Genomic DNA, 8,529 nt, shown 5'->3' with positions numbered 1-8,529 from the left:
TTTGCTACCTATGATGAAGCAGAAAGAACCGAGGCTCTCCCTGGTTTCTGTGAGAGAAGATGATTTTGTAGCAAGGGATGATTTTGATGATGCTGACCAGCTGAAGAGAGGACCTGATGGGATATTCAAGTTAACTGTTTTCATGGCATTTCTCTTGAACTGGATTGGGTTTTGGCTGTCTTTCTGTGTGACCACCTCAGCTGCAGGAAGATGTGGGGCCATTTGAGGGTGTGTCCTATCTTTAATTAAGTGGATCTTGATTGTCAGGTTTTCCACTTATTTCCCTGGCTACTCTGATGGTCAGTACTGGCTCTGGTGGGTTTTCCTCATATTAGGCTTTCTCCTCTTTCTCAGAGGATCTATCATTTATGCAAAGGTTTGGAAGATGCCAGATACTTTTTCAACCCTCCCCAGGACCAGAGTTCTCTTTATTTGCTGAAGATGTTTTCTGGCAAATACCTTCGTGCATCAATGAATTCTCTCTCAAGAAACAACAGGACACCAGCAGGAAGTGAATCAATACTCAAAGCACAGAAGAAATAATCACTTGCTTTAAAAAATAAATAAACAGTGTTTAAGATCAAAAAAAAAAGGACGGGCAGTATTTTAAAAACAGGTCCTTATGGACATCTTTTGTTTCTATAACACTTAAGTTCTTGGCTAGTCTGTATGTTACACTGGTCTGATTGTGCCAAGAGGAAGTGAGGGAAGGTCTAGCACATGAGATTGACCCCACGAGATGGATTTCTATGAGGACAGGACAAGGAGGGTAGCGTCGGATCAATAAATTCATAAATCAGTTATCATGTGGTAAGCACCTAATGTGTGCTAGGAATTGTGCTAAGCACTGGAGGTTCACAATGAGACAAAAGAAGTGCTGCCCTCAAGGAGCTTACAATCTAGTTGGGGAGAGGACATGTAAACAAATCCATACAAAGCAAGTTATAGAGCAGATGAACTGGAAATAATTAAAGAGGGCACTAGAATTAAGAGGAATTAGAGAAGGGATGGGCCAGTGTACTTTACTGAGTTGGGGGATGAGGAGGATGGCTATAAGATCAGAACTGCACTTTAAGGAAAATCACTTTAGTGCCTGAATGGCTGAGTCATCTACATGATTAGAGGGAACAGATCCCAGTGTGTATTTTACCCTGTCCTAAACAAAGACAGCCCCATTATGGCTCTGTGCTGTAGTCCATCCCAGTGTGCTGTGTTCTTCCCTGGGCAGCTTATCTCTGGAATACTTTGGGCTTTGTCCAGTCCCAGGTGTCCCTTTGCGGGAAGGCAGTCAGAGGAGTAGTCAGGATGGTGAAGGGATTGGTGCCCACGTTGGGTGAAGAAGATCACTGGAGGGAAGGAGAGGTGCTTGGCCTGTAGAACATACATGGGGCACCAGGATGGAGTGGAGGGCCACCTTGTAGCCTTGAAAGGTTTATCACACAATCGAGGTATGTGGCTTTTTCTGCTTGCTACCAGAGGCAAAAACTCCTGCAATGGGAGAAACTGAAGAGAGGCAGATTTAATACTTGAAATAAGGACAAGTTACCTATGGAAGAACACAGGCCTTTCCTAAGCACCTACTATGTGCAGGCATTGTGCTAGGTGATTTCCAAATAGAACAGTCACTGCCCAGGTCCCCACTGCCTGAAGGCCAGGTACTTTACATCTTCCCCCTTTCCCAGGGTTCTCTGGCATCTTTAAGGGGGGTTGGGTGTTTCTAGCTGCCTGCCATTGACTGTAGAACTCACTGATGCTATTACGTACAAGTGTAAGAGGTTCTTCTACACTCCAATTTAATTTAGCCGTTCATAGTCAGATTAGCTTTTCGTGAGAAATATTTACTTCAAAGATATATTACCAAATATAGAAATAGTGCATAGGGCACCGTTTTCTCTCTCCCTCCTCCTTGTACACACACAGATACACACAAGTCTGTCCATCCCTGCAGAGGGCAATAGAGGCACAGTTTAGCTGAATTCCTATAGAGTACAGTCCCTAGTCCCTAATCCCCAATCCCACTTGGGGTCACATCCCCAGAACCATAGCATATGAGGGTTTCCTTGCCAGGTCGTCAGGCTGCCACACCCTGCCTGACATCCTGGATCATTAGACAACATGAGTTGAACTCCTGATCCAGGAGAGATCACCTCCTATCCCAAAAATGAGAAGGACAAATGATTGAAGAAGTTCGGTGCCCCAGGCCGGAGAGAGAAAGAGTAGATGAAGGAAGGAATGCTCCTTCCTTTTCACCACTTCAGCTCATGGCACCTCATCATGGGTGAGTAGGGACCTTCACCTTCTGATGTGTGTTTGGAAAGAGCTGCAACAGGGAAGAAAGCGACTGTCCAGAGAGGCTCCTTTCAAGATGCAGCATTTTCCTACTAGGTAGGGAATTAAGGAAGCTGCTCCCACTGTAGTGACAGGGAGCTGCAGATAGCAGGGTGACCCTAGGTAGGTGATCTTGGCTTGTGCAAAGATAGTTCTATTACAGGAACGGTATTTTCTTTGATGCTCACAACTCTGGGGGATAAGAGTTATTATGATCTCGATTTTACAGTTGGTGAAACTGAGAGAGACATAGGTTACATAGGGTCACAATGCTAGTAACTGTCTGAGGGTGGACATGAACTTGGGTGTGTCTGAGTGCAGGCCCAATGTTTGAGTCATTGCACCAACTAGCTGCCTCCAGGCAATGAAAGTTGTGTCAAAGTGTCAGTGATATACTGTTACTGGAGGTAAGCATTTTGCCCACAGGGGAGGTCCTCCAGAAGAAGGGTTAGTATATGTGAGAGTTATTGTTAAAGTATAAATGATAAGACCTGACAACAAGTTGGTCATCTCAGGAGAGTGTCAGTGAGGAGTTGAGGATGACACTCAGGTTAGGATTCTGGTGACTGTAGAGATGAGAGTTCTAGGAAAGCTTTGAACAGAGAGGAGGAGGAGAGGGGCCATGATGGGTGCTTCTTCACCCAGGAGTTTCCTATCCCAGTGTGAAATGACAGGTGCAGCCATGCCACCATCTCATGGGGACAAATGAAAATAGGAATTAGTCAGTCACAGCATCTGCCTCTGAGACCCAGAAACTTCCCCCTTAGGCAGCCGAGACAAACAGCCCCTGACTCAGCTGTTGGGGAAGGAGAAGCCCCTGGGCAGTGATGCTTCCCTCAGCTGCTGCCTGGGAAGGTTTTTGTTCAGAGCTGTAGCACTGTGAGAGGCCAATTATAGCTCTGCTGACAGTAGTAGTCTGCAGCATCCTCAGCGTCCACACTGCTGATTGAGGGAGAAATCTGTCCAGAGCCACTGCCACTGAACCTCGAGGGGACCCCATTGTGCAGGGTTGAAGCATGTTTAATGAGGAGCCTGGCCTGGTTTCTGTTGGTACCAGAGTAGGTCATTGCTAATGCCCTGACTGGTCATGCAGGACATGGTCATTCTCTCTTCTGGAGACACAGACAGGGAAACTGGAGACTGGGTTAGCTTAATGGCCCCTTACGCATCTGCAATGACAAACACAAGGTAAAGAGTGAGAAAAATGCAAGTCCATATTTACAGTGGGAGAAATCTCTGGTAGTGTTTTGAGTTAAACCTTCCTCTACTGAGCCCTGCCCTATGTTCACCAGTGAAGAGCCACATTTTCTCTCTGACCCTCAGAATCACACACATTCTGAGTTCTGCCCAGAGGGAAAAAAGGCAGGGCTGTCTCTGCTGTTCCTCACTCACCTATCCAGAACAACAGGAAAAAGAGGAGGTGAGCCTGGGACCCATGTCCATGTGCCTGAGCTCTGAGCTGCCCAGCATCTTCCTCCCCAGCTGCCTTTTTATAGCTGCTCTCCTGAGTAGCTTCAGGCGCTGAGAGTGAGCCATGCAAAACAGCTCAGGGGGGAGGCTTCTGCCCACAGGACAGGCCCCAGAGATCTCACCTCTGGACACCTGAACCTCAGCTGTGTGAGTGCAGCATTGCCCTTCTGGATCCTGGCATGGTGTATCGCAGTGGTGTTAGATCCAACCCTGTGCCCATCAGCCCTTAAAATCTCAAAGATGCCAAGAAAGCTCAGAGCAGACTGGACCAGCAAGAAGTGATTCACATATGTGTCCTGTGACTTCAGTGGGGTTAACCTCCATTTTAGCCTGAAGCATCATCATCACCATCAACCATGATTCTTATTCTGCTCCCCACTCACTGGTTCACGGTGATTGGTATGAGTGTCTGATCATTAGGGAAGAATTTGTAAGCATTAGAGTCAGTATTACAGAAGGGAGTCATTTCCTAGTTTTATGTAAATGTTGCTGGATTTTTCCCCCTCTGCAGAATTACCACAGCTACTGCAGAAAGTTCCTGCTACCAAAGTCCTTTCAAATGGCAAATGGTTCGAATATGATTTCATTGAAGAAATTACATCAACTAAGAGAAATTGCCATCACTTTGCTGCTGCACCCTGTGGACCATGAGACCTTTCCATCCTACTTGCAGCTGAAGTCTCCCATATGGGACATCTCCCCCTACTGCAGGGTGAGCTCCTGGAGAGCAGGGCCATCTGGCAGCTCCACTTGCATCTCCAACTTTTAACACAGTGATTTGCCCATCATGACTGCCTAATCAATATTTTTGAATTCAATACTGTATTCATGTATTAAAAAAGCACTATAAGAAGCTATGCTTTGGATGGGCCCCTCTACACTAGGGAAAAGCCATTTTTCTTCCTCAATGACACTACAGAGATGATCTGGAATGTTGGGATATGAATTCCCATGCAAGTGGAGTAGTAATAGGATCCTGTAAAAAGCATCTAGGTGGAGATGCTAGGTGATGCAGTAGACAGAGCTCCTGCCTGGGATTCAGGAGGACCTGAGTTCAAATTTAGCCTCAGCCATTTACTAGCTGTCTGGCTTTGAGACCCTGGGCAAATCTCTTAATTCTGACTGCTTTCCCCAGAATAAATAAATTAAAGCCACTGCTAAGAGACACATTTCATAATCTAGAACTTTATATACAAGTTAAAGGATACTTCTCTCATGTAAATGTAATGTTACCCATCCTGCAAGCCTCCTTCCCCCAGAGACCTGGCCAGAATTACCCGGGGCATTCAATGTTTTCTCTGTTTTGGCTCCTCTCCCCAGCCCTCAGGACTCCCTGGTACCTGGTAATGCCTGGCCTCAGTAGCTGCTGAGTAACTGTCACCCACTGCTCCTGCCCACCCTGGTTTCCTGTCTCTGTCCCCCTGCACTGTCCAGTAGCTGTCCTCAGCTACCAAGACAGGAGAGGCCTTTGCTCCCAGACACACCCTGGTACCTGCCTTCAACAGTCCTCTCCTCCTCAGCCTCCAGTGGACTTCTGTCTCTTTTGCTCCAGGAGCAGATCTCTTACTCTACCAGAATATTGGGAAACACCAAGTCAAGTCACAAAAATAAGATATTGTTCATGCTTTCATAGACAGAAAATTATTCATTACTGATGGAAGACTCATTCCCATATCAGTCCTCTGCATGGTCAGACTACTGATTTTTCTGAGCAAAGATGAAAGGTGAGACAGGCATTTAAAACAATTCCATCTTGACACATTGAAATGAATTATTGCCACTGAAAAATCAGATGGCAGTAAATGACAAAGGCATCATTTACAATGACTTCATATAAAAGTTCGACCTATGAAACTCTATTGTCATATAAAGAAAACCAAAAGAGACTAAAAAGCTCCTAAAAAGTCAATAAATATTTCATTTACTTGCCAAGCAGACAAAGGTGGAAGTGAATGAAAAGAATGGTTTGGATTCTAAGTTCATTTGCAGAATTTTGTGAAGAAGAACTATGAGCCGTATCACCTCATTGATAAAGTTTTAACACACACACACACACACACACACACACACACACACACACAAACAGAGAAAGAGAGAGACAGAGAGACAGAGACAGAGAAGCAGATTAAGAAAAAAACAAACTCAAGACATTATTTGAGTGTGTCCAGGGACTACTTAGGGATCAAGGCAGATGGAGAGAAGAAGGAAGAGGAGGAGGAGGAGGTGTAACTCAGCCGCCCTTGTTTTAGAGATGAGGAAATTGACAAGATAAAGAAATTCACCCAAAGTCTAATAAGTGGCTGTTACTCATTGGAATCCAGTTCCTTTACTTTCAAATCCCCTCCCCCCTTTTCCATTGCCCCACCCTGGAGATAGAATACCATGTATAGGAAATTAAACTTAGACCAGCTTGACTAGAATTTAGAATTGATGAAGGGGTAGTAATGGGCAATAATCCTTAATTAAAAGGTTGGAAGCAGACGGTAAAAAACCAAAGAAATGAGTCCTCTTGGTGGGGAGGGGGAGATGGGTATGGAAAAAGGAAGGAGGAGGAGGGGAAGGAGAATACATATATTTTCAAAAAGAGATCTATATTGACACTTTCTGTTTCTATAACACTTAAGTTCTTGGCTAGTCTCCATGGTTACACTGGTGTGATTGTGATGCCAAGAAAGACTGAGGAAAGGTCTTGCATGTGAGATTAATTTCTATGAGGACAGGTCAAGAGGAATCAATCAATTCCTATTTCAGTTGTCATGTAGAAAGTGCTCAATGTGTGCTAGGCCCTGTGCTAAACATGAGATATTGAAAATGAGGTAAAAGAAGCTCTGCCCTCAAGGAGCTTATAGTCTGGTAGAGGAGATGACATGTAAATAAATCTATATAAAGCAAACTACAGACTGGATAAACTGGAAGTAATTAAAGAGGGAAGGCACTGGGATTAAGAGGCATTAGAGAAGGCTAGGGCACTGGAGTTTATTGAGTTGGGGGATGAGGAGGATGGTTATAAGATGAGACCTGCACTTTAGGAAAATCACTTCACTGCCTGAATGGGCTGAGTGGACATGGCTGAGTCATCTACACGATTAGAGGGAAGAGATCCCAATGTGTATTTTACCCTGTCCTAAAGAAAGACAGCAATATTTTATGGTGCCATGCTTTAGTTGGACTCGGTGTGTTACATTCTTCCCTTGGGCAGGTCATCTCTAGAATAGTTTTGTTTTTTTTTCCCAGTTCCAGGTGCCCCATGGTAGGAGGAACCAAGAAATTATGGAAGGCAGCCAGAAAAATGGGCCAGATGGTGGAGGGTTGGAGTGAAAAAGATCAGTGGCAGGAAGCAGGGATGCTTGGCCTGCAGAACATGCATGGGGCACCAGGATGGATTGGAGGGTGACCTTCAAGTCTTCAAAGGTTTATCACAGGATCGAGGTGCATGGCTTGTTCTGCTTAGCACCAGAGGCAGAAACTCCCACAATGCAGAAAAGCTGAAGAGAGGCAGATTTATACTTGAAGTAAGGACAAGGAACCTATGGAGTAAAACAAACCTTTCCTAAGCCCCTACTATGTGCCAGGCACTGTGCTAAGTGATTTACAAATAGAGCAGTTACTGCCCTTTTACCCAGTGATTGAAGGCCAGGTGTCTTACATATCTATCACCTCCTGACTGCATCACTTAGGTAGCTGGTGCTGCTGCCCTGGAGGTCTACAAGCAATGTCTTTAAGAATACTTACTGAGGATTTGGAAAAGGGAATCTTGGTCATGTATGGTTAGAGAAACCCAGCTTTGGGGTGTCATTGAATCATTGAGATTATGGCACTTCTTTTCTGGGAAATCAAGGTCAGATTTCATCACAGCTTATGGGTCTTTTGAGGCCTAGAAATCTCCCCCTGAGGGAGCCCAGACAAGCTGTCCCTGACTCAGCTGTTGGGGAAGAAGTCCCGGGGCAGTGATGCCACACTCAGCTGCTGCCTGGGCAGGTTTTTGTTCAGAGCTGTAGCACTGTGGGGAGATTATAATAGCCATACTGACAGTAGTAGACTGCAGCATCCTCAGCCTCCACACTGCTGATTGTGAGGGAGTAATCTGTCCCAGAGCCACTGCCACTGAACCTCGATGGGACCCCATCGTGCAGGGTGGAAGCATATCTAATGAGGAGCCTAGGAGCCTGGCCTGGTTTCTGTTGGTACCAGTGTAGGTCATTGCTAATGCCCTGACTGGCTGTGCAGGACATGGTAGCTTTCTCTCCTGGAGACACAGACAGGGAGGCTGGAGACTGGGTCAGCTCAATGGCCCCTCGGGCATCTGCAATCACAACACAAGGTAAAGAGTGAGAAAAAAGCAAGTGTATAGTTACAGCAGGAGAAATCTCTGGCAGTGTTGTGAGTTAAACCTTCCTGTGCTGGGTTCTGCCCCCACGTTCACCAGTGAAGAGCCACAATTTCTCTCTTACCCTCAGAGGGACAAAGGGCAGGGCTGCCTCTGCTCTTCCTCACTCACCTGGGATGCAGAGCAACAGGAAAAAGAGGAGGTGAGCCTGGGACCCCATGTCCATGTGCCTGAGCTCTGAGCTGCCCATCATCTTCCTCCCCAGCTGCGTTTTTATAGCTGCTCTCCTGAGTAGCTTCAGGGGCTGGGAGTGAGCCATGCAAAACAGCTCAGGGGGGAGACTTCTGCCCACAGCAGAGGCCCCAGAGATCTCACCTCCTGGACAGCCAGGCAACCTCAGCTGT

The 8,529-nt window shown here is 46.0% G+C and overlaps 1 pseudogene across 1 annotated transcript; it reads right to left on the bottom strand.

The window, feature by feature from the left end:
• Positions 1-7,784: 7,784 nt before the first annotated feature.
• Positions 7,785-8,408, bottom strand: LOC110204726 (immunoglobulin kappa variable 3-15 pseudogene; annotated as a pseudogene). The gene is made up of 2 exons (XR_013485957.1): positions 8,297-8,408; positions 7,785-8,101 (listed from the first exon to the last, which is right to left on the bottom strand). The product of XR_013485957.1 is annotated as an immunoglobulin kappa variable 3-15 pseudogene (transcript).
• Between the last annotated feature and the right edge of the window lie 121 nt (positions 8,409-8,529).

This window comes from Phascolarctos cinereus, unplaced genomic scaffold (genome assembly GCF_003287225.1).
Source record: "Phascolarctos cinereus isolate Bilbo 61053 unplaced genomic scaffold, phaCin_HiC Scaffold_1056;HRSCAF=1714, whole genome shotgun sequence".
NCBI classification, from domain to species: Eukaryota; Metazoa; Chordata; class Mammalia; order Diprotodontia; family Phascolarctidae; genus Phascolarctos; species Phascolarctos cinereus.
Note: the sequence above shows the minus strand (reverse complement) of the source record. Positions and strands in the feature narration are given on the sequence as shown.